The 27,121-nt window shown below is 35.8% G+C and overlaps 1 protein-coding gene and 1 non-coding gene across 3 annotated transcripts in view; both read right to left on the bottom strand.

The window, feature by feature from the left end:
- Nucleotides 1–27,121, bottom strand: part of SVEP1 (sushi, von Willebrand factor type A, EGF and pentraxin domain containing 1) — a 205,056-nt gene that overhangs the window by 142,702 nt on the left and 35,233 nt on the right. The window lies entirely within an intron of this gene.
- LOC112204534 (U6 spliceosomal RNA) lies at nucleotides 22,302–22,410 on the bottom strand. Its single transcript, XR_002938166.1, has one exon. It is a non-coding gene; the product is annotated as a U6 spliceosomal RNA (small nuclear RNA).

Genomic DNA, 27,121 nt, shown 5'->3' with positions numbered 1-27,121 from the left:
TTTGGGAGGTCGAGGTGGGTGGATCACCTGAGGTCAGGAGTTCAAGACTGCCCTGGCCAACATGGCGAAACCCCATCTCTATTGAAAATACAAAAGTTAGCTGGACATGGTGGCAGGTGTCTGTAATAACAGCTACTTGGGAGGCTGAGGCAGGAGAATCACTTGAACTCGGGAAGTGGAGGTTGCAGTGAGCCAAGATCACACCACTGCACTCCAGCCTGGGTGGCAGAGCAAGACGCTATCTCAAAAAAACAAACAAAAAAAAAAAATTTTAAAAATTAGGTGAGCATGGTGGTGTTTGACTGTAGCCTCAGCTGCTTGGGAGGCTAAGGCGCTGCAATGAGCTATGATTGCACCACTGCAATCCAGCCTGGGGCCTGGATGATAGACCAAGAACCTGTCTCTTAAAAAAAAAAAAAGCCATACTTCATTTACTGAGAAAGAAATTAAAAAAAGATTTCAAGAATGAGAAAAAAAGGTACTTAATTAATAGTTTGAGATTAGGAAACCTGTGGAACATATAGTAAATTGCTAACTAAAATAATTGTGGAAATGAAAACAAATACTAAAGAAAGTCTAAGAAAGCAAAAGATTCTATTTGGCTTATAAATACATATTTAATATATGAGACTTGAAGAAAATGATCTTTATGGTTTTATAAGGTATGTATTCATGGGAGAATTATCAGGCTTTCAGGTTTGTTTATTTTTGCTGATCTACATTTTCTAGTTTTGTTACAATGAATAGGTATTATGTGGGCAAAACCAAAAGTAAACTAAGTTAGGCCCAGCATGGTGGCTCACATCTGTAATCCCGGCACTTTGGGAGGATAAGGTGGGCCGATCACCTGAGGTCAGAAGTTCGAGACCAGCCTGGCCAACATGGTGAAACCCCGTCTCTACTAAAAATACAAAAATTAGCCGGGTATGGTGGTGCACACCTGTAATCCAGCTATTTGGGAGGCAGAGACAGGAGAATCACTTGAACCTGGGAGACGGAGGTTGCAGTGAGCCATGATAGCGCCATTGCACTCCAGCCTGGATGACAGAGGAAGACTCCATCTCAAAAAAAAAAAAAAGTAAATGCAGTTATATATAAAAGAGAGTATTGTCTCAAATCATATATTTTGTTTGTTTGTTTGTAGACCCCATCTTGCTCTTTAACCAGGCTGCGCTCAAACTCTCAAACCTCCCACCTCAGCCTCCCAAATAGCTAGGACAACAGGCACATACCACCATGCCCAGCTTCAAATCATAGATTTCATTTCATGGTTATCGGCTCTCTGACCTTGGAGACCACTATGATTTCTCATTCCTCCTCTATCTCCTTCAATATCTAAATAAAACTTTTGTTCTTTGGTTCTTATTCCCTAAAAATCTTCTACGTTGCTTTTATCTTAGATGCGACCTCATCATCTCTCTTCTGGTTTTTACAACACCCTCCTTACTAGTCCCTCGGCCTTACCTCTACCCTTCAATCCATTTGTGATGTTGCGACCTGAACAATTTTCAAAACTATAAATTCAGTCAAATCATTTTCCACCTAAAGCCTGTACCAACCAGATAAGCCCCCCTCTCTTTAGCCTGGAATACAAAGATATCTTTGATCTGTCTGTAACCTTCCCACCTCTGCAGCTGCAATGAACCGGCATATCATAAGCTGGTTAGAACCTGCTTCAAGATCAACTAGTGCCTAGTTTTGTACTGTCCCCTTCCCCTGACTCCCACCACATTTTTGGGGAGTTTGAGCAATTTACTTCATTTCTCTGGGACTTGGTTTCTTCGTGTGTAATAGGAGTAGTACTTTCCTTGTATATTTTTGTTGTTGTTGTTAGGATTAATTGAGATCATGTGAGTAAAGCAACAATGGCTGGCATGTTGTTGGCATTTGGGAAATGTTAGAATAATGTCTCCAACCCTTCATTTTCTCAACCATAAAATAGATGATTATGCTGCTTTTATAGATTTGTTGTGCCAGATAGATGCTCTGGCGCTTGGTAAATATTACCTTCCTTTCTTTCCCTTTCCTATCTTCCACTTCGGCATTTCTGCCTTCCTGCCTCTGAGTGAATCTCCGGCATCCTTCAAGACCCTAACTCATTCTTTAAAGGTTCTCTAACTTCTTCAGACAAATTTTGTTGCCTTCTCGCGGAACCCACAGAGTACACTACCCATTCCTCTGCACTGGCACACATCACACTCTTTGTAACACACAGGTTTCTCATTCCTTCAGTGGGAAGTGTGCTCCTGTATGTTCAAAGAGTCTTCCAATTACCTGACCTGGCCATTGTCCAGCCAATTGCCTGAGCTGGCAGTCACTCAATCAAAGGAGGGCAAAAGAAAACAAGCCCTGCTGGAGAGTGGAGGGTGGGTTTGGTGTGCAAGGAGAGTAGTAAAGTCAGGAAGACTAACAACAGAATGAAGTGAAGGGACAGTAGACTTGGAGTCAAGACAACTGAGTTGCAATCTTGGCTCTTCCACTAACAAGCTATGGGGTCACTGGCAAGTGACTTTTTTTTTCTTTCACTATAATATACAGAAGTTACAAGTAAGGATGTCTATGATCTTTCCAAGGCTAACATAAGATGATTCCATAAATAGAATAATACTAAAAAGCAACTTAAAGAAATCCTCCATATGAATGGTCAGATTCTGGCTACAGATTTTATAAATTATTTTTTAAAATAATACTGCATGAAAAGGACCTAATCTTATAGTATTACTCTCCAAAATCTTTTAAATAATCAAGAGTTTAAAACACTGGAGAACAGAGTTTTGAATAAAAATACCCAAAAGTACATTTGGAAATGTATTGTGAAATTCATAATGATAATGAAAAACAGACTTTAGGAGAACTATTTAAAGGCATTGCACAATTCTAGTGGGAGAGGTGTAATCAACTTCCTTGATTCCCAAGGGGGAAAATTCCTCATCCCAAACCAAGCAAAAGTTGAAAAAAATGAAATAAATCTTTGGTTTGAACAAGTTTCACAAGTCTCCGTAAAGGGCTATGAATTGTTTTCCCTTTTTAATATGCGATGTTTCCTTCCTGGAAATGTACCAAATATTATTTCTTAATTGTTCTTTTGTTGTTGTTAAAGTAAGCACTTTCTCTTTTCAGAAACATCTTGGCGGTTATCAGCTACTATTACTGGAAGTGTGAATTCTTGAGGTTATCACGTTGTACTAACATTAGATTTTTCTTCAGCTGACCATGCAATTCTTTGACTGAAGTAAATAAAAACACCAATCAGTTTGGAATTTGTAAAACACAAAGAAATCTCCACTCTTTCTAATATATCTTACCCATTAAATATCAATTCCTTAGATGACTATTTTACTATTAATAACATATATTAGACAGTGACTTACATTTTACAAAATTTCTCCTCATACATGTCTTAGATTAACTTCTAAAAATCCTGATAAATATTAGGAGCCTTTATTTCCTTGCACAATTCATCTTTAAAAGTTAACAAATCACTTTAAAGAGTTTTAGGGCAGTTGCATGAGCTGCATTTAGGCTGTGCACTCCACAACTTCAAGGGTGCCTGTTTATGTGAATAATAATGGCATCCCCTGGAGTTGTACAACACCAAGCCTCTACTTTCTGCTATAAATAGGTAAGAAACCAAGCAAAATCTGGGCCCGCATTCTCTTTTCGACTTTATGGATTTGATCTGAATAAGGAATCTGTTCCTACAAAGAGTTGTGCTAAGATTTTGAACATAGGAATACACTGCTCTAGAAGAGAACGTGTTTTCTCCATGTTGAACCAATGTTTTCAAAAATAAGACAAGGACCCAGGTGTGCATATAGGGACTTTCTTTTTATGAGGCAGCCAAGATCCTTTCTATTTTCCTCAATGAATTAGACAAGGAGACTTTCAATTGCCCTGAATTCTATACATCTGTACCTCTGTAGAATGCATTAGCAGCCTGTTGTTCTCCCTGTGACTGGTTAGCTCATTTGGCCGGAGTACAGACTATTTGGACAAAGTTGTGAATTTGAACCCTGATGTGGTGCCACGCCAGGAAATGGCACCCTAACTACAGGATGCCATATTGCAAATGTAAGCACATGCTCAGACTTGCCAGGAGATTAGTGATGGATCAGGACAAGTCTATCAAAAAACAAAAACCTCAAAGGACTGTGTACAAAAGAGGTTGCATCAGCAAAGTAATTTTTATATGTTGGGGATCAATATATGTGTATGCACACATACACACTCAAAAATACACACATATATTAACACATCAATACAACCAGCTGTGTAGAGAACATTTAAATGAATCCTTTGTTGTTGAAAGCTCTGTATTCTTTATTGTCTTAAAGTGTTTACCATCTGGATGAGAAAGGTGACATCATCCTGATTTTTATAATTAAAATTTCATTGGCAAGTACTTTTAGGAGAGGCCCTCTGGAGATTTTTTAGAATTATCTTTAATGTTATTTTTCTTTTCTAAAATAGCTAATAACTCAGAATCATGTAAGAAAGAGAAAAAAATTGCTAAACAAGTTTGGTTTAACTACTCTTTTAATGTTTGACACTTAGGTTGATTCTAATTTTTTACAAACTTGAACAGCTTTTCTCTAAACATTTTGTTCCCTTAAATATTTGATTCATTTTTTAAAAATTTTCTTAGGCAAAGGAATATTAAATTTTTAAACTCACGAGTCTCTTGTTAAACTACTTTATATTCCCATTATCAAGATTGAAAGTACATGACTTATTGTACTCTTCATTTTCACTGGGTATTAGCAGTTTTAAAAATTACCAATGGATAATTATTTAAATATGAAGGTCTGTGAACTTCAGTTGCAACAGGGTTTCAACTTGAACCTAGAGTAGATCCATCCCTGGGATTCAGACTTGTGTAGGCCCAACAGAAGTTGATTTGTGTGAAGAATTTGAGAGCCTTCTGGGAGAAAACTCCATCCATGGTGGGGATAACATTAAAAAAATTACAATTTAGAACGGCATGATTGTTGATCACTTAGATCAGACATCCACTGTAGCAGCAAAGCAAGGTTCTGCATACCAACTTATCTGCCAGATGTTAACCTTTATAGATGCTGGATTGTGGGATAGGCCAGTGGGCCAGCAAAGGGGGTCAGATCAGCAAAGAGGCACTCAAGGCACTTGAACAATAGCAATTTACCAACCAGCACATAAGTATTTCAGGATTTTAACAGCTTTTACAACTGTATTGTTGCATACTTGCTGAATGTTAGCCTGTCCTAAGGAAAGAGAGAATCGGCATATGTCGGCCCTAATGACCCTTGATTTTAGCAGCTAGGAAGGAGGAAAGATTCTGAGTGTAGTTTGGTGTTTATTGTCAAATGTGTTTCCCTTTGGGTCCTATAAAGAGTGGTAACTTATGAGTAACATTCAGGCTGTAGTTGGCTTTGATATTTTTCTTTCTTCACTCCTCTACCTCACATTCAATAAGAAATTAGTCTGTAGTAGTTTGGAAATACGGATTATATCAGTTGTTATCCATTTCCATTATTGGTACACTAATTTAAAAGCCTTTTTATTTTAGGCCTTGATTGTCTCTAACCTCCATACATAGGTTGCCTTTTCTACTTTGCTTCACACTCGGTGACTTTCAGCCACAGGTGCCAAATTAAATTCCTATTGTTATACTGCTTTTATCATGCCACTTTTCTGCCCCAAGATCTTCAATAGCTCACTATTGCCAGTTAACCAAAGGCCATGTCTTCAGCCTGAAATTCAAGTCCCAGTACAATTTAGATTATAGTCCTTACTCTTACTTGTCTTGCCTTGAATCCCACTATACCCATAGATTTTTCCTACCTTCCCACCCATGCAAGCTACCTCCAGTCCCCATCACAGGCTTATACTTTTCATTCTCTGCAAGTTGTCTTCATTTCATAACTAACTTCATGTCCAAATCCTATCATTCAAACCAAGTTGAAATCCTGTCACCCCCACAACTAATGGGAAACATTTTTAAATGCCTATAGCATTTTGTATATGTTTGATGTCACATTACTTTTATTTTCATTCAATCATAAAATTCTAAAAAACATTCAATTTACCCACAGGAAGACAGAAAAAAATAAACAGAGAAACAAAAATCAGAGAGAATAAACAGAAAACAAAAAATTAACTGGCAGACTTAAGCCCTACCATATCAATAATTACATCAAATATAAGTAGTCTAACTATACCAATTAAGTGATAGGGATTAAAAACATGATCCAGCTACATGCTGTCTACAAGAAACTCACTTAAACATAATATAGGCAAGTTCAAAGTAAAATTATAGAAAAAGATACATTGTGCAAACATTAATGAAAGGAAAGAAGGAATGTATGTTATATCAGATGAAGCAAGTTGAAGGGGAAATTTATAGTGCTAAATGCGTGCATTAGAAAAGAAGTCTCAAATCGATAATCTAAGTTCCCACCTGAAGAAGCTTGAAAAAGAAGAGCAAAATAAACCCAAATTAAACAGAGGGAAGGAAATAGTAAATATAAGAGCAGAAATCAATAAAATTAAAAACAGAAAAACAAAAGAGAAAATATAGAATAAAGATTTTGAAAAGATAAAAAAAATGATTTAGGAAGACTAATACAGAGAAAATGAGAGAAGGCACAAATTACCAATATCAGGTAAGCAGACTCCATGGACATGGAAAAGATACTATATACCATGCACAGCTCTACTTACATATCTGACAACTCAAATGAAACAGACCAATTCATCAAAAATTATAAACTATGATAATTCATACAGTATTAAAAATAATTTGAATAGCCCTATGGTTAAGAAAATTGAATTCATAACTTTAAAATGTCCAAAAAATATCCAGGTCCAGATGATTTCAGTGGAGAATTCTACCAAACATTTGCCAAATATCTACCAAAAAAAATCAGCACCACTTCTACATAATTTCTTCCAAAAAACAGAAGAGAAGGGAACATGCCCAAATTCATTTTATCAAGCTAGTGTTACCCTGATACCTAAGTGAGATGCAGAGTATAAATAAACAAAAAACTGCAGAACAACATCTTAGAAATATAGACACAAAAAAATCTTAACAAAATGTTAGCAAATGGAATTCAGCAATATGTAAAAAGAATTATACATCATGATTAAGTCAGGTTTATTGTAGGGAGGCAAGGCTGGTTCAATATTTGGAAATCAATCAATGTAATCATATTAACAATATTAACAGGCTAAAGAAGAAAATGCACAAGGTCATGTCAATTGATGAAGAAAAATTTCTGCAAACAAAACTGTCACCAATTTATGATGAAAACTCTCAGAAAAGTAGTAACAGAAGAGAATTTACTCAACTCAATGAAGAGAAACCTCAAGATCATACAATTATTATTATTATTATTATTTTTAGGCAGGGTCTCACTCTGTCACCCATGCTGGAGTGCAGTGGCACAATCACAGCTCACTGCAACCTTGACCTCTCAGGCTCAAGTGACCCTCTTACCTTCGCTGCCCATGTAGCTGGGACTACCTGTGTGCACCACCATGCTTGACTAATTTTTGTACTTTTTGTAGAGATGGGGTTTTACCATGTTGCTCAGCCTGGTCTCAAACTCCTGGACTCAGGCAATCTGCCTGCCTCAGCTTCCCAAAGTGCTAGGACTTCAGGTGTGAGCCACAAATAATATTATTCTTAATAATGAAAGTCCAAATGTTTTTCCCTTATGATTGGAAATAAAGCAATTCTCTTTTAAAACAGTAGTGGAAGTTCTAACCAGAACAGTAAGGGAAGAAAATGAAATAAAACGTATTCGGATTAGAATGGAAGAAATACAACTATACCTATTTATAAGTGATGTGATTCTCCTTATAAGAAATTTCAAGTACTCTACCAAAAGCAAAAAACCAAAACACTCCTAGAACAGGTAAGTTAAGCAGGGTTGCAGGACACAACGGAAACAAACACAAATCAGTTGTTTCTATGTACTAGCAGTGAACATGTGGACAATGAAATTAAAAATATGTTTACAATTATTTATGATTGCTCAAAAATAATAAAGCAAGCATGTACAAAACTTATATATTATACAATGCTGAAAAGGAAATCAAATATCTAAATTAATATATCATGTTTGTGGATTGGAAAGTTCAACATGGTAAAAATGTTAATTCTTCCATAATTAATATGCAGATATAATACAACTCCTAGGAAAATCCCAAGAAGATTTTTTTAAATGTAGACAATATTCTAAAATTTGTATGGGAAGGCAAAGAAATTAAAATTAGCTTAGACAATTATAAAGAAGAATACAGTAGAAGGAATTAGTCTACTTTCTTTCAAGACTTATTATACGGCTATAATAATCAAGACTATGCAGTATTGATAGATCAACAGAACAGAAGAGCAATCCAGAAATAGAGCTACACTAATATGCCTGGCTGATTTTTTTTTTTTTACTTTTTTAAAAAAATTATACTTTAAGTTCTGGGATACATGTGCAGAATGTGCAGGTTTGTTACATAGGTATACGTGTACTATGGTGGTTTGCTGCACCCATCAACCTGTCATCTACACCTGGCTGATTTTTAACCAAAGTGCAAAAACAATTTAACAGAGGAAAGATAGCCTTTTCAAGAAATGGTTTTGAAACAATCAGACATCCATAAGTACAATAATTAACCTTGACCTAAGTCTCAAACCTTATACAAAAATTAAGTCAAAATATCATGGATTTAAGTATAAAATATAAAACTATAAAACTTTTCGAAACAAACATAGGAGAAAATCTTCAGGAACCAGTATTAGCCAAAGAGTTCTTAGACTTGACACCAAAAGCAGAATTCATAGAAATAAAATTGATAACTGGACTTTGAACTTAAAAATTTTTGCACTGTAAAAGCCTCTCATAGAAGAACTAAAAAGTCAACCCACAGAATGGAAGAAAATATTTTCAACCTACATATCTGACATAGGACTAGTATGTAGACTATATAAAGAACTCTCATAACTTAAAAGTAGAAAAACAAAAACAACAATTAGACAATGAACAAAAGACATGAAGAGACAGTTCACTGAAGAAAAGATATAGATGGCAAATAAACATATGAAAAGATGTTTAACATCATTAGTCACTGGGGACATGCAAATTAAACCAAAATGTGTCATCACAACACACCTATCAGAATAGCTAAAATGAAAAATAGTGACGACACCAAGTGCTGTCAAGGAGGCAGAGAAACTGGATCACTCATACATTTCTGATGGAAATGTAAAGTAGTTCAGCCACTCTGGAAAACATTTTGGCAAGTTCTTAAACAAAAATGTGCAACTACTGTGCAATCCCACAATTACATTCCTGGGCATTTAGCCTAGTGAATTAAAAACTTATGTTCACATTAAAACCTATACACAAATGTGTATAGCAGCTTTATTCATAAAAGCCAAAACCTGGAAACAATCCAGATGTCCTTCAACAGGCAAACAGTTAAACTGTGGTACATTTATACTATGAAATACTACTCAGCAATAAAAAGAAATGAATTATTGGTACACACAACCACCTGGAAAAATCTCTAGAGAATTATGCCATGTGAAAAAAGCCAGGCTCAAAATGTCACATTCTGCATGGCTCCATTTATATAACATTTGTGAAATGACACAATTATAGAAATAGATAATACATTAGTGGTTACAATAGGTTAAAGGTGGAGGCGGTGGCTATGGGTTGGTGGGAAGTGACTGTGGCTCTAAAAGAGCAACAAAAGGATTATTGTGGTGGTAGAAATGTTCTGTATTGAAACCATATCAATGTCAATATCCTGTTTGAGATACTGTACTATAGTATCTCAAGATGTTACCATTGGGGAAAAGGATATAGAGGATATCCTTTAAAGCAGGAAAGGATATAGAGGATCTCTGTATATTACTTCTTAAAATTGCATGTGACTCTATAATTATTTCAAAAGAAAAAATGTAATAAAAAATGTTTTTTAAAAGTAGAAAACAGGGAAGGAAAATTTCAAGTTATACCCAGAAATATTCAAAGCAGAGAAACTGCATTTTTTAAAGGATTTTTATTTTTTCTTTAATGATCGATTCCTAAAGATTGAGGTGAATAGTATGAATGTTTAATATTTTGATAAAAATGTAAAAATTGTGCTCCATAAAGGATTCACTAATTTATACTTCCATCATCATTGTATGAAACTTCCTATTTACCTACATCCTTAATTAGAGGAAAGTATCAATTAATGTTTGCCAATACTATGGCTCAGAAATATTTTCATTTTAATTTGTATTTGTCCATTATTAGTGAGATTGTGCATATTTACTTATGTTTATTGCCTATTTGTAATTTTCTTAAGTGAATTTCATAAAATTTTTTTTTCAATAGCTTTAGGGGTGCAAGTGGTTTATGTTCCATGGATGAATTGTATAAAGTCTAGGGTTTTAATGTACGCATCACTCAAATGGTATATATCATACACAATTATAGAAAACTACTAGGTAGGTTTTTTTATCCCTCACTCCCCTCCCACTCTCCCCACTTCTGAGTCTCCAATGTCCATTATACCATACTGTATGCTTTGGCATACCCACAGCTTAGCTCCCGCTTATAAGTGAGAACATGCAGTATTTGGTTTTCCATTCCTGAGTTACTTCACTTAGGATAATGGTCTCCAGCTCCATCAAAGTTGCTGCAAAAGACATTATTTCATTCATTTTATGGCTGAATAGTATTCCATGGTGTATGTGTATATATATATACACACACACACATACACACATATACATATATACATACATACACATGTGCGTGTGTGTGTGGTATATATATATACCACATTTTCTTTAGCCACTCATCAATTGATGGGCACTTAGGTTGATTCTGTATCTTTGCAATTGTGAATTGTGCTATGATAAACACACATGTTTATCTTCTTTATGTAATGGCTTTTCCTTTGTGTAGATACCCAGTAGTGGGATTGCTGGAATGAATGGCAGATCCACTTTTAGCTTTTTGATAAATCTCCATACTGTTTTCCATAGAGGTTTTACTACTTTACATTTCCACTAGCAGTATATAAGTGTTCCTTTTCACCATATCCATGCCAACATATTTTATGTTTTGACTTTTTAATCATGGCCATTCTGGCTGGAGTAAACTGGTATCTCATTGTGGTTTTAATCTGTATTTCCTTGATAATTAGTGATTTTGAGCATTTTTCATATGTTTGTTGGCCATTTATATATCTTCCTTGAGAAATGTCTGTTTAAGTTGATTGTCTACTTTTTAATGAGATTATTTATTTGTTTGTTTTCCTTGCTGATTTGTTTGAGTTCCTTGCGCATTCTGGATATTAGTCCTTTGTCAGGTCCATAGTTTGCAAATATTTTCTCCCATTCTGTAGGTTGTTTACTGTTGATTATTATTATTATTATGGCTATGCAGAAGCTTTAAAAATCAATTTATTAAAATAAATATATTTTAAATTAAAATTTAAATTACATTTATTAATTTTAAAAATGAATTTTAATTTTTAATTTATTAATTTTCATTTTTGTTGCATTTGCTTTTGGAGTCTTAGTCACAAATTCTTTGCCTAGGTCAATGTCCAGGACAGTTTTTCCTAGGTTTAGTTGTAGAATTTTCAGGGTTTTAGATCTTAGATTTCAGTCTTTCATCCATTTTGAGTTAATTTTTTTATATGGTGAGAGACAGGGATCCAGTTTCATTCTTCTACATGTGGCTATCCAATTTTCCCAGCACCAGTTATTGAATAGGGTGTCCTTTCCCCAGTGTGTATATTTTTGTCTGCTTTGCTGAACATCAGTTGGTTGTATTTAGCTTTATTCCTGTGTTCTCTATTCTGTTACATTGGTCTATATGTCTACTTTTACATCAGTACCATGCTGTTTTGGTTACTATAGCTTTGTAGTATAATTTGAAGTTGAGTAATGTGATGCCTCTATATTTGTTCTTTTTGCTTTGGCTCTTTGGGATCTTATTTGGCTCCATATGAATTTTAAGATTCTTTTTTTATTCTGTGAAAAATGACATTGTTATTTTGATAGGAATTGCATTGAATCTGTACATTACATTGAGCAGTATGGTCATTTTCCTTATATTGATTCTTCCCATTAATAAGCATCGGATGTTTTTCCATTTGTTTGTGTCATCTATGGTTTCTTTTATCAGTGTTTTGTAGTTCTCCTTGTAGAGATGGTTCACCTCCTTGGTTAAGTATATTCCTAGGAAGTTTGTTTTTTTTTGTTACTATTGTAAAAGAGATTGAGTTATTTATTTGATTTTCAGCTTGATTGTTGTTGGTGGTGTATAGCAGTGCTATTGATTTGTGTATATTGATTTTTGTAATCTGAGACTTTACTAAATTCATTGATCAAATCTAGGATTCTTTTGGAGGAGTCTTTAGTGTCTTTTAGGTATAAAATCATATCGTCAGCAGAGTTAGTTTGACTTTCACTTTTTCAGTTTGGATGCTCTTTAGTTCTTCTTTCTGATGGCTCTGGCAAGGACTTCCAGTACTATGCTGAATAAAGTGTTGAAAGTGAGCATCTTTGTCCTGCTCCAGTTCTTAAGGGGAAGGTTTTAAACTTTTTCCCACTTAGTATGTTGGCTGTAGGTTTATCACATATGGCTTTTATATTTTGCGTATGTTCCTTTTATGCCTTGTTTGCTGAGGGTTATTATTATAAAGAGATGCTGGATTTTTATCAAATGCTTTTTCTCCATCTATTGAGATGATCATGTGGTTTTTGTATTTAATTTTGTATATGTACTGAATCATATTTATTGAATTATGTATGTTGAACCATCCCTGCATCCCTGGGATGAAACCCAGTTGATTAAAGTGAATTGTCTTTTTGATGCGCAGTTGGATTTGATTTGCTGGTATTTTGGTAAGGATTTTTGCATCTATGTTCATCAGAGATATTGGTCTGTAAGAAACTACGTTTTGGAAATTGGTATATCCTGGTCACTACAGAGACATGCTTGGTTGGATGTTAGGGACATGTCTTCATGACTACCCATTGCTTTACGGACACTTTGATACATGGAATAGAATATGATGAAAAGTATACATAAGTATTATAATAACTGGAAAGGGCAATTCCTCCTGCATAAATTCATAAATTGGTATTCTTATTCATACATCAGTTTTTTGTTTTTGTTTCTATTTTGTTTTGTTTTGAGACAGGGTCTTGCTCTGTTGCTCAGGTTGGAGTGCAGTGATATGGTCTTGGCTGGCTACAACTTCCACCTCCTGGGTTCAAGTGATTCTCCTGCCTCAGCCACCCATTTAGCTGGGACCACAGATGCACACCACAGTGACCAGCTAATTTTTATATTTTTTGTAGAGACGGGGTCTCACCATGTTGCCCAGGCTGGTCTCAAACTCCTAGGCTCAAGCAATTCTCACACCTCAGCCTCCCAAACAGCTGAGATTACAGGTGTGAGCCACCGTGCCCAGTCTTTATTCATATATCAGGATCAGTAAAATTGTACAGCTTTTTACAGCTTCTCATGATGGTCACACAATTTTCTTTCAAATTATTCTTAGAAAATGTATTTTTTTCTTGTTAGTATAAATGGAACTTTATCACATTTAAAAAAGTGTAATGTTTCTCCATAACAAATTTTATTGATTTTAAACTATCTTGCCACCTTGCACATCTATTCTATTAATATTAGCATTTTTCAGTTGATTCCTTTGGATTTTCCAAGTGAATGATAATATGGCATGCAAATAATAAAGCAACTTTCTTTGTTTTGAATATTAAATTGTAGAATAGAGTAACCTTGCTTTATTGACATTTATGATTTTGTCTTAAATATTTCATATATAGTGATTTGATTTTTTTATAACTTGTTCTATAGCTCATGATTTACTTTCATTTAACTGCTTCCATATTTTGACATTTGTAAACCTCAAGTTTTATTGGAAAATATTATGCCATTAGTATGGTTTGGCTGTGTTCCCACCCAAATCTCATCTTGAATTGTAGTTCCCATAATCCCCACATGTCATGGGAAGGACCCAGAGGAAGGTAATTTAATCCTGGGGGCAGTTACCCTCATGCTGTTCTCGTGACAGTGAGTGAGTTCTCATGAGATCTGATGGTTTTATAAAAGGATTTCCCTGCATTTGCTCAGCACTTCTCCTTGCTGCCACTACATGAAGGATATGTTTACTTCCCCTTCTGCCATGATTGTAAGTTTCCTGAGGCCTCCCCAGCCCTGCAGAACTGTGAGTCAATTAAACCTCTTTCCATTGTAAATTACCCAGTCTCAGGTATATCATCATTAGCAGTGTGAGAACAGACTAATACAGCCACCTATGGTAGAAATAGTTTGATTAATGGATTTGTTAAATAGCTCGTTTAGTAAAAATCCACAGTACCCTGAATGCTATGTCTTGCACTGTTGCATGAATTAAAACACTACCCCAAATCATCAATATATGCAAATAGCTTTAGACACACACATGTGCACTACTGTGGTTTTAGGAATAAATTTGGAAACAATCTTAGTAACCAGATAACATAAAAGAGATAAATGTGTGATTAGCCACTTCCTATTGTTGAACTCAGCCTTCCAGATGGCTTATTTTGATACTAAGCCAGTGCTTCCCAGGGTCAGTAGACTTGTTCACCTTCACTTCTCCAAAAAAGGAATGGAAAATTCCCAGGAAGTTGGGAACCAAGCAGAGTTCCCATATGCTGTGTTCTAGTATCTAAACATGCATCTCACTTTATTTATTTACTCCTTCATTCATTCACCAAAAATTTATTAATGCTTACTCCAAGTCCATATGTTTTTTAGGAGAGGCTATAAAAAAATAAAGGAGGCATAATCTTGCCCCAAAGGAATTCATAGAATATTAGAGAAAAGAAAACCTACCAAACGTTATAATACCATATGGTAAGTGTGAACAGAGAGAAGATATTTATGACCCTCAAATTTCAGGTCTAGCTGTGTCAGAGCTATAAATCTAAGGGAGAAGGGATAAGAGGAAAGGTGTCATAGAAGTTAGTTTGCTGTAAATCGAGAAGGACTAGTAAGAAATGAACAGACACACAAGGCATGAGGGTATTCTAGGCAAAGGGAACAAAACTGCACAAGCATGGATTCATGAAAAGGCTTGAAGTGACTGAGGAGCCACTAGCAGCTTGGGGTATGTGGAGCATAAGATGCTGCAATGATCATACCCAAGAGATCATTCAACCCTAGTAGAATCACAGAATTTGATATTTATTCTAAAAGTTTTTAAAAAGAATTACAGTAGTGTTTTTTGAATCATTTTAATGCACTAATCCAATCTGTTAATATGGAACAGGGTTTCTTAACGTCAGTATTATTGATGTTTGTAGCCTCTCAGTGGCTGTGTGGGGCACTGTGGGATGTCTAGCAGCATCCTTGACTGCTATCCGCTAGATAATGGTAGCTCTTTCCAGCTATGACAACCAAAGTTTCCTCCAGAAACTTTGCCAAATGTCCCCTGGGGAGGGGGCAAAATTGCTTCCTGTAGAGCAACAATCCCCAACATTTTTGGTACCAGGGACTGGTTTCATGGAAGATAATTTTTCCACTGACTAGGGTAGGGGATGGTTTCAGGATGAAACTGTTCCACTTCAGATCATTTGGCATTAGATTCTCATAAGCAGCATGCAAACTAGATGCCTTACATGTGCAGTTCACAATAGGGTTCACTCTCCTATGAGAATCTAATGCTGCCGCTGATCTGACAGGAGGCAGAGCTCAGGCGGTAAGGCTTGCTCACCTGCCGCTCACCTCCTGCTATGCAGCCCTGTTCCTAACAGGCCACAGATCAGTACCGGTCCATGGCCCAGAGGTTGGGAACTCCTGCTGTAGAGAACTACCACTGATGGAGCACAGTAATTTATGCCAATCAGCACTTACTACATGCCTGGCCCTTTAGCAAGCTTTTATTCACATCTTATTTAATGTTTCTCACAAGCCTACTATTATTAACCACATTTCATAGACTAGGAAACTCATGTCATAGAGATGAAAAACTGCCCAGAAAAACACAGTAGGTGACAGAATCAGGATTCATCCCACTAACTGGTATCAATAACTATACATGATATGAGCACAGAGTTGCATAATGACTGAATCATTCACAAACCACATGTAAGGGAATTGAGCATCCTTGAATTTTAGTATCCTCAAACCAATCTATTGTGGATACCCGGGGTTACTATCTCTGTGTGTCTGTGTGTGTGTGTGTATTTTGGCATCACCAGCACTTAGCACACTATAAGGCACACCATGTTTTCAATGAGTTTGGAATGATGGGCAATTTGAACAAGCATAGCCCGATTTCCTCTAGCTTGGGCTATCATTTTCAAATTGCTAACATTGGCCATCATCTAAACTTGGCTAATCATGTAACATTTAGTGAACAATAACCCCATGCAGGCCCTGTGGAACCAAACACTGGGAATACTAAGCTACAATTTAGAAGCAACTGTTTATTGAAAATATAACCTGGAAATAGCAGCAAAATATTTCTGGATCATTTCTTTGATGGATAATGACTGAGCAATGAGTGCTATGGATGAATTGCAAGTAACAGCATGAACTCTAGGGTCAGAGATCTGGGTCTGCAGGCTAAGTCCACCACTTTTTTAAACTTTTACTTTAGATTCAGGGGTACATGTGCAGGTTTGTTACATAGGTAAACTCACATCATGGGGGTTTATTATACAGGTTATTTCATCACCCAGGTACTGAGCCTAGTACCCAATAGTTATTTTTTCTGATCCTCTCATTCCCCATACCCTCCACCCTCAAGTAGGCCCCAGTTTCTATTGTTTCCTTCTTTGTCTTCATGACGTCTCATCATTTAGCTCCCACTTATAAGTGAGAACATGTGGTGTTTGGTTTTCTGTTCCTGTGTTAGTTTGCTCAGGATAATGGCTTCCAACTCCATCTATGTTCCTGCAAAGGACATGATCTCATTCCTTTTTATGGCTGCATAGTATTCCATGGTGTACATGCACCACATTTTCTTTATCCAATGTCATTGATGGGCATTTATGTTAACTCCACGTTGTTGTTATTATGAATAGCGCTGCAATAAACATTTGCATGCATGTGTCTTTATGGTAGACTGATTTATATTCCGTTGGGTATGTGCCCAGTAACAGGATTGCTGGGTCCAGTGGTAGTTCTATTTTTAGCTCTTTGAGGAATCATCACACTGCTTTCCACAATGGTTGAACTAATTTACATTTCCACCCACAGTGTGTAAGTGTTCCCTTTTCTCAGCAATCTCATCAGCATCTGTTGTTTTTGACATTTTAATAATATCTATTCTGACTAGTATGAGGTAGTATCTCACTGTGGTTTGATTTGCATTTCTCTAATGATCAGTGGTATTGAGCATTTTTTCATATGCTCATTGGGTGCGTGTATGCCTTTGAAAACGGTCTGTTCATGTCCTTTGCCCATGTTTTAATGGGGTTGCTTTTTTTCTTGTAAATTTGTTTAAGTTCCTTATAGGTGCTGGATATTAGGCCTTTGTCAGATGCAGCATTTGCAAATATTTTCTCTCATTCTGTAGGCTGTCTGTTTAGTCTGTTGATAGTTTCCTTTGCTGTGTAGAAGCTCTTAAGTTTTACTAGATTCCATTTGACAGTTTTTGCTTTTGTTGAAATTGCTTTGGGTGTCCAGAATGGTATTGTCTAGGTTGTCTTCCAGGGTTTTTATAGTTTTGGGTTTTACATTTAAGTCTTTAATCCTTCTTGAGTTGATTTTTTATATGGTATAAGAAAGGGATTCTGTTTCAATCTTCTGCATATGGCTAGCCAGTTATCCCAGCACAATTTATTGAAAAAGGAGTCCTTTCCCCATATCTTGTTTTTGTCCATTTTGTCAAAGATCAGATGGTTGTAGGTGTGTGACCTTATTTCTGGGCTGTCTATTCTGTTCCATTGGTCTATGTGTCTGTTTTTGTACCAGTACCATGCTATTTTGGTTACTGTAGCCCCATAGTATAGTTTGAAGTTGAGTAACATGATGCGTCCACCTTTTTTCTTTTTTCTTAGGATTGTCTTGGCTATTCTGGGTCTTTTTTGGTTTGAACTTAAAATTGTATTTTCTAGTTCTGTCATGAATGTTATTGGTAGTTTGATAGGAATAGCATTGAATCTGTAAATTGCTTTGGGAGGTATGGCCATAGTAATACTGATTCTTCCTACCCATGAGCATGGAATGTTTTCCCATTTGTTTGTGTCATCTCTGATTTCTTTGAGCAGTGTGTTGTCATTCTCATTGTAGAGATCTTTCACCTCCCTGGTTAGCTGTATTCCTAGGTATTTTATTCTTTTTGTGGCAATTGTGAATGAAATTACATTCCTGGTTTTTTTGTACATTGATTTTATATTCTGAAACTTTGCTGGAGTTGTTTATCAGCTGAATGAGTTTTTGGGCAGCGACTATAGGGTTTTCTAGATATGGAATCATGTCTTCTGCAAATTAAGATAGTTTGACTTCCTCTCTTCCTATTTGGATGTCCTTTATTTCTTTCTGTTGCCTGAATGCCCTGGCCAGGACTTCCAATACTATGTTTAATAGGAGTGGTGAGAGAAAGCATCCTTGTCTTAAGCCAGTTTTCAAGTATTTTCCTCATTCAGTATGATGCTGGCTGTGGATCTGTCATAGATGGCTCTTATTAGTTTGAGGTATGCTTCTTCAATATCAAGTTTATTAAGAGTTTTTAACATAAAGGAATGTTGAATTTCATCAAAAGCCATTTCTGCATCTATTGAGATAATCATGTGGTTTTTGTCTTTAATTCTGCTTATGTGATGCATCACATTTATTGATTTGCTTATGTTGAACCAACCTTGCATCCCAGGGATGAAGCCTACTTGGTCACAGTGAACTCTACCTCTTTATAGTTGAATGACATTAGAAAAACTACTTAAATTATTCAAAACTGTTTCCTGTTCTGCAAATGAGAAATGTATGTAAGGCAAAGACTTTGCAAGTGGCATGTGAATGTTACATGCATCATTTTAAAAGAACCAATTTCCAGAACCTCAACATACATATATAACTAAATTAGTATGCTGGAGAAAGTGTCTATGGCACCTTTTCACAATTGCCTTTCATTTTTCAAAAGAAATGTGAACTTCTCACCCCTTCAAATTTTACTAGGGTACATTGCCCCGAGGTGAAAAATCTTTAGCATGATTCAAAATCTTGACATTTGGAAACCCTTCTTTAATCAAGAAATAATAAGCAGGGTCTTTAAGAAGCTTTTCTTTTTTTTATTATACTTTAAGTTCTAGGGTACATGTGCATAACGTGTAGGTTTGTTACATATGTATACGTGTGCCATGTTGGTGTGCTGCACCCATTAACTCGTCATTTACATTAGGTATCCTCCTTAACTCATTTTATAAGAAGTTTTTCTTAACTACAGGCACTGTTTTACAGCATATCTCCAGAACTTATTCATCTTGCATAACTAAAACTAACAGATAGTCATTTAACAGTCCTAGTAAAGTCTTTTTGGAGGGCATCCCAGAAATTGAGAAAGTGAATGATTGCGATGATTGTGTAACAACTCCTTTTGTATGTCAAAATGTTTCAAATTCTTCAATTTCAATAAAGATGTAAAGGACCTAAGGGACTTGTAAGCTAATAACTCATTTACGAGACTTTTTTGATGATAGATAACCGATGTTATTTTTGGCATGCAACTCAGGAGGAACTCCAAGAATTGAGTGACATCAATTTAACACAACTTATTCAAGTCCCATGTATATATTTACATGAAGAAGGTTTTCAGCACTAAAATCCATAAAAGTGAAAAAAGGAAATAAAATTGATGTTGTATGCTCTCTTAACCTAACAATGAATAATAAAAATCCATGGATACATGAACTAATTAACAATGCATCTTATTAAGAAGTGAATTTTCAATAGTATTTTTATGTGTGAGAAAGTATCAAAATGTACAACATGCATGACAAATTATATACAAACAGCAATTGTGATAATAACTCAGTCTAGTAGCACCTTTGGTCACAGAACATTTAAAAATTAATTTCAATTTTTATCCACAATTTTTGTAGTGGAGAAGTACAATTCTGTGATCAACAGAAGGCTTTGGAAAAAAAATATGTTACATTAGAATAGAATTATGTAGTGGAAGTAGAATAGAAGAGGACTAAGAAAATAAGAAGCCAGCAAAATTTCTGTAATGAAAAGGGTGCTTGTTAACAAATGGATACTCAAAACATTTGCTATAATATTTAGATTTTAGTAGGTATATTTGAAACTGATACAATCATTTTATTTTAAAATGTCAATACAGTATTATGAATTACCATCTTTTAAAGTCCTGCCAAAAAATTTAGATGGCCATTTAAAAATCAACAAGGGATTTGTAAATTTTCCATTTTTTTTTTAGGGGTTACATGAGCAAGTGTTTGAAGATCATGATTCAGTTAGTAGATGTTAAATGTTTTCCCTTTGTTCACGTATCATTTTTATTGGAGAGAGTCTCTTATAATGGGGCTAGGGAAAGGAAGAAGAGAAAGATAAGATCTTATAACAATAAGCAGATATTGATCACAATCCTTATCTTGAGAATTCTTGGCAACTGTATATATTTTTTGAGTATTTCTAAGGAACACAACACACTGACTTTGGGGGTTTGTGATGCTTCACACCAATAGTCTAATTTTATGTGTGTTACAATCATGATAGACTGGAAAATGCACTATCAGGGCTGAATACCTACCTCATTCAATAGAAATGGAACAAACTAGCCTGATTTAGGCAACAGTTACAAATTCTCCAGCTTAAGTTGATGGAACCAGTGTCAACATGCTAGCAATATTCCTTCATAAAAAGCAAATGGGAATACATTGTATAAATTCCTTATACCTTACAAATCCATTATTACATACCACTGAGGATATTTTTGGGGAAAAAAAATCAGCCAAGCTCTGCTTACAGAACAAGATTTCCAAATGTTTTGGTTTTCATTCAAGAATTTCTAGAGCTCTTTGTCCTCTCTCTTTCCAAAGAAATGATATAATATTTAGACAGGAAAGTGTGTATGTGTGCAGGGTAGGAGTGGAGATTTGTGTGCATATATTTACATGTATAATAAGATACTCCCAAATAAATATTCCAGTGTTTCTATTTCGATAGTGTTTCCTCCTTTTATGAAAATAATATAGCTGGAGCTTTGGCTCAAGTTATCTGGCCTTCAGCCTTGGCCTCTATCCAGCTATAATGTTCAATCTGCTAATCATGCCTAACTCATTGAAATATAGTCAATCTCTGCAAAAGAGCACTGTCCTCAAGATGCCTGTTGTCTCTATACTTTGTGTCTCTCAAATCCCTCCAGAGGAAATTCAGAACAGCTGCAACTGCTTGGATTTACGACCAGAGTTCACTGACTACTCTCAATGTGATTTGATGATCTATCCATCTTAAAATGACTAATCTAGGAAAGCAACCACATGGTTTATTTGATTTGTTGTTGGCAAAGGTTAATCAAATGTAAATATTTTGGTCTTAAATAAATTAAAAGCATTTTAAGAATTTCTTACCTAGTACCTTTGTGCTAGGAATCCTGTGGTGCTCTAGGCAAACATGAAAATCTTGCAATTGCCTAAGATTTCAGTAATGAGTTCTGTTCCACTTAAAATTCTGGTATTAAAGTTTACTTCTTACTGACATCCTTTTTCTTGAGCACTTACTTACTATAGGCTCTGAAGACAAGCAGTGGGGATACCAAAGGAATTAGAAAGTCACTGCCTGTTAGCAACACTTATGAAGGAGGAACAAAGACAATAGTTAGGTGTGATGGGAAAGGCAGCCAGAAAATGCATGAATAAAGATCCAAGGAATGAAATAGCATACGAGCTGCAGAAAACTAGAATTAGTTCGAGCTCTCAGTTCAAAGAATAAAGGAGAGGTCAAGTGATGCTAAGCCTTTATACCATGGGAAGGAGCCTGAACTTTATTGTATGAGTGGGTCATAATTCGAAAACATTAAACAGAGTAGAGTATGACCAGATTTGAATTTTATATAACTCATTCTGTTCTTTTCCTTCTGAGTATTAGGTTGAACAATATGAAGATGCTACTTTGTAAGTTTAAAATGATCAAATATTGATAATAAATATTGATAATATTATAAGGGACAAACTAATACTTTACAGATTTTTAAAGTATATATATATACACATATATGTATGTGTTACATATATATGTATAATATATGTACATTACATATATATATATGTATATTTAAATAAGAAATGCTTCATGAATTTGCTAGTCACCCTTGCACAGAGGGGCCATGCTAATTTTCTCTGTAACACTCCAATTTTAGTATATATGCTGCCAAAGCAAGCACAAAAATTATATTCTTAATTATGACTCTGTTTGTTAAATTTCTATCCCATAGAATAATAAAAATTGAAATTAATTTTTAAATGTTCGGTGACCAAAGTGGCTAGACTATAGACTGTGCAGCCAGAAAACTCGAGCTCATATCCCAGCTCTATTAGCGTGTTACCCTGGACAAATTGCTTACGTTCTCAGACTTTTAGTTTCCTTATCTATAAAATGAAAAAATGCTCCAGAGAGTTATTGTAAAGATTATGAGTTAATATAAACAATGCTTAGAAAGTGGTCTGGTATATAGTAAGCACTATTTAATATTAGCTACTATTGTTATTATCAGTTATTGCTATCATCATCATCATCATCATCATCATTCTCACTATCCAAATGCCTAGGTGAAAGGTAAAGGATGAAGACAGTCATACTAGTAACAGAGGTAGAAATGTAAGTAACACCTTCTTTTCATTAGATCCACAGTTTTGCAATACTGTTCCCTTAGCTGAAATTTAATAACTAAACCCAGAATAATATTTTCTCCATCCTCTAAATCTAATTATGTGGTGTTAAAATACCAGACCTACATTCCTGAGTCATCCAAAATATTTGCAGCAAATGAAACAGAGTTATGTAGGGTTTTTTAAAAAAACAACAACAACAACAGCAAAATACCAATGCTTTTGTAAAACATTGATTGATTTACCACAAGAAAAGTATTGATATCTGGGTATTCCTGTTTTTCTCCATTTCTGGTTTCTTAAGGAGTAATGTAACATCAAGAGAAAAGAACAAGAACGACAAGACCACTAGCTAAAAGCACATGATTAACTTGAAACTAATTCATTGAAGTTTTGAGTCAAGGGAAATTATAAACCAGTTCAAACATACCATATACTATAAAACTGAACTCTTTGACAGACTATTACTTGTCAGTGATTTCTAACAAATACCTCTAACAAAGACTGGTATTCAAGTTAAGATTTTCATGACATGGAACAGATCTACAATTATTACAATATTTTTGTGCATCAGGATCTTGTCCATGAAGTAGCTGCTTACTGTGACAGTGGCGTTCATTTCAAGGGAAGCCACCGCCTTGGCCACAGATTTGAGAGGTCATTGTTTGAAGACTCAATTAACCCAGACCACCAATCTCCCACAACAACGAGGAAGAAAGAGAAGACCACAGTAATATCATGATGGTCAGCTATCTTTGGTCTCAAGGGTACCTGTGAGACAGCCTTGGCCTGGGAATTGGAATACCTTAATTCTACTTCAGCTCTGCCACAAATTTACTATATGATGATGGGATGGGATTTCCTCATCTTCTGAACAAATGATGAGGAAAAACCCTTATGGGCATTTCTAATATTCTACTTGTCTATGAAACTAACAAACGTAACTCATCTCAGCATCTGTCCTTATCCTAATCAAGGTAAACAACCTCTACTTTTTGTCTGTTTTATTATTATTTTTTTTAACTTGTCATTGACTTGAAGCTTAATAACATCTGCTTTCTTCAACATTCAATGGCACATTATTCCTCTGCTTTCTCCCATCTAATATTCTTGCTTTTCACTGGATACTCATCAGATTAAAAGTGTATTCCACCTTTAGTAGGTGCAAGGGCTCTTTACTAGGTGCAAGGCCTGTGCGCCAGCATGCACTGGTGAATGCACAGGATAATACCACTAGTCTAGCCTAGAACAGTAGACTTCATAAGATATACGGTTGTCACTTCATACTTGAAGTAATTATCTTAATGCTCATTCATTAGCTTTCTCATGACAATTATATTATCTCAAAATAATCGTTAATAATAAAATCCACCCCCGGTTGAGAATTGATGTGCCACATACCATCTTATGTATTCTAAGTATATTCTCTATTAACCCAACTAGTTTTGCATACACATACACACATGCAATCTATATACATATCTACATACATCTATATACATAGATATCTATATATATGTATATACATAGATATCTACATATTACATTTATACATATCTATGTACATAGTCATGCATATATATGCATGTAGATATGTATAAAATTATACTATAATGTAAGCCCATTTTACAGAAAAAACTCAGAACAGAAGAAATTAAGTTGCTCATAGCCATGCAGTTTGTAATTGGCAGAGGCTGAATTTAAGCCAGCCCTTTCTGTGTTGCGAAACATTTTGAACAGTTCAGTGTCTGTTGTCTCTGAGAAGCAATGTATATAAGATGTTATTTTCAAACATGGGGGAAGACAGCAGTGTGATATCTTGGAAATAATATAGGACTTAGAGAAAAGTGTCTGGGGTTCTTCCCGGGGTTCTGCTGATGTTTGGGGATGTTATCTTGAGCAACATACTCATCTTTCCTGAGGCCTCAATTTCCTCTTGTAGAATGAGGAGTTTAGAGCAGATAATCTCTAGGGTTACTTCTGGATCTAAAAGAGAATGATTTCCTTCTGAAAGGCATTGTTTCTGCAGTGAGGATAAATACTCAGAATTCCAACTATTCAGAATGAAATTTAACATCCTCTCCTTAAGTAATAAAACAGCTATTGTCTAGTCATCCTTCAGATCTCAGCTGTCTAACTTGAAACTTCCGTGTCATCTGTTCTTCATACTATGGACATTTAAAAATAAAATTTAATAACGCATAACATTGTTGGCAATTACAAACTGATTTTTGCAGTTAGACTGTAAGTCCCAAGAAGGTAGTGACTATATCTGTCTGCTCACTATTGAATACCTACCTCATACCTAGCAGTGGGCTTGGTGTGGAGAACATCCTCAACATTTATTTACCAAGTGGATTTTAAAGGGGCTCACTGATGATGAGCATTTTTTCATGTGTCTGTTGGCTGCACAAATGTCTTCTTTTGGGGAGGGGAGAGGGATAGCATTAGGAGATATACTTAATGTAAATGACGAGTTAATGGGTGCAGCATACCAACATGGCACATGTATACGTATGTAACAAACCTGCACATTGTGCACATGTACCCTAGAACTTAAAGTATAATTTAAAAATATATATATATATAAAATAAAGAAAAATAAAGGGGCTCACTGCTTCCAGATTTTTGGTCCTGGATGACTTAGAGCTAAGATTTCTTTCTGCCTTTCTGAAAGGAGAGTCTGGTCATGAGTCCTTCATGCCATAGGAAGGATATAATTTCTTTTCTCTTAGCTCCTATTGTTCCAGAGAAGCCAGTGATCAGTACTGCCTCCTACAGCTACATAAAGACAGGGGCACCTCTTGGAGTTCCAGTTCCACATTTCCTAATCTCTTAGAAACAAATATTGAAGATGACCATATGAAAATTTGTGTTGATGCAACTCTATATAATTTAAATCTTGTATGTAAGAAAGCATCACTCAGTATCAGTAAGCTGAGGCTTACTAATTTAAGGGCAGGGATGGATAAACTAATCCTTATGTGCCTGGTGTTCTTGGCTAGAACCAACAGCAGAAGTGCTCCAGTCCCCTCTACTGATGCACTAATGACAGGCCCACCCAACTACATATATTTCACAGACTGCTGCGCCTTTCATCCTGGAATGTGTTATTGGTAGTAGACAAGGCTACTTGGGTAACTGGGGGCAGTGGTTTTGTGAACTGCCCCCTCTTTCTTCCTGCTGCTTGTCCCCTGGGATGCAAAATTCTAGTGCTGTGGAACAGCAAGAGTCGCAGCACAGAGTGGCTAAGGCTGTAGGCAGCCACAGGCCACTGGCTGTTTGGCAGGGAGCAGTTCAGTTTAGGACCACACGGAAAGCAGACATGCTGACTACAGCATCCAGCAAAGAAAATGAGCTCTTCTGCCTGGGTTTGGTGGGCTAGGATGGGGGAGTAAGGAATGGGGGTTGGAGAGAGTGCCAAGCTGGGCTGTTGATGAGAGTGTGGGAAGATTCAAAGGGAAGGAAAAACAAGGGGAGGCACTTTGCCAACTCAGAGGCAGTTGAGCTGATCCGCTCCCAACCCCCCACCTTTTTTCTGCTTAAGTGAGAAATCCTGCTGGGTGGGGTGGGAGCAGGGCCAAGAAAGGAGTGATTCTGCTGGGTGAGCATGGATGGTTGGACCCAGGAAGGAGGTTTCTGCCAGCTGGGATCAAGGCCAGAGGAAGCAGGAAAAATTAAGGGAAAGGAGATGAGAGGCAACAAGAATAAAAGAGAGTAAAAGAAAGATGCAGGAGGAAATGTCCCAAGAGAAGGAAAGAAGAAGGAAAAAAGAAAGGAGAAAAGAAGAGAGAAACTTTCAGACAGACAAGAGAACCACATTTCTATGTGGAGAGCAGACCCATCTAAAAAATGCCAGAATAAAATAATGTTCACACGAAACAAGCAATGAATGACCACATGGTACAAAATAAAGCGAACCCAGTCCTCCCAAATTTTCCCTGTGGGTGTTAATTTCCATGGGGATACAGTTTTCCAAAACAGCTAATCATGAAAGAGCTGCAAGCTATAAAAAAAAGTTGCTCTTTAGGTAAAAAACAAATCCAACAAATGCTATCCAACACAGAAAAACTATTTACTACTTTAAAATATTCGATTTTCTTAAAATATAATGTAGAGCCCAAGATTCCTAAGTTTCCTTTCTTGCCTCTCTAATAAGATATAAAAATATAAAGATCTTCTTATAAGAAAACCTAGAGACGGAAAAATTACAAATGTCAATGAAATAAATCCCATTCATTATTATTTTTTAATTGACATATAACA

The sequence above is a fragment of the Pan troglodytes genome, chromosome 11 (genome assembly GCF_028858775.2).
Source record: "Pan troglodytes isolate AG18354 chromosome 11, NHGRI_mPanTro3-v2.0_pri, whole genome shotgun sequence".
NCBI lineage: Eukaryota > Metazoa > Chordata > Mammalia > Primates > Hominidae > Pan > Pan troglodytes.
This window is presented reverse-complemented; position numbering and strand designations above follow the sequence as displayed.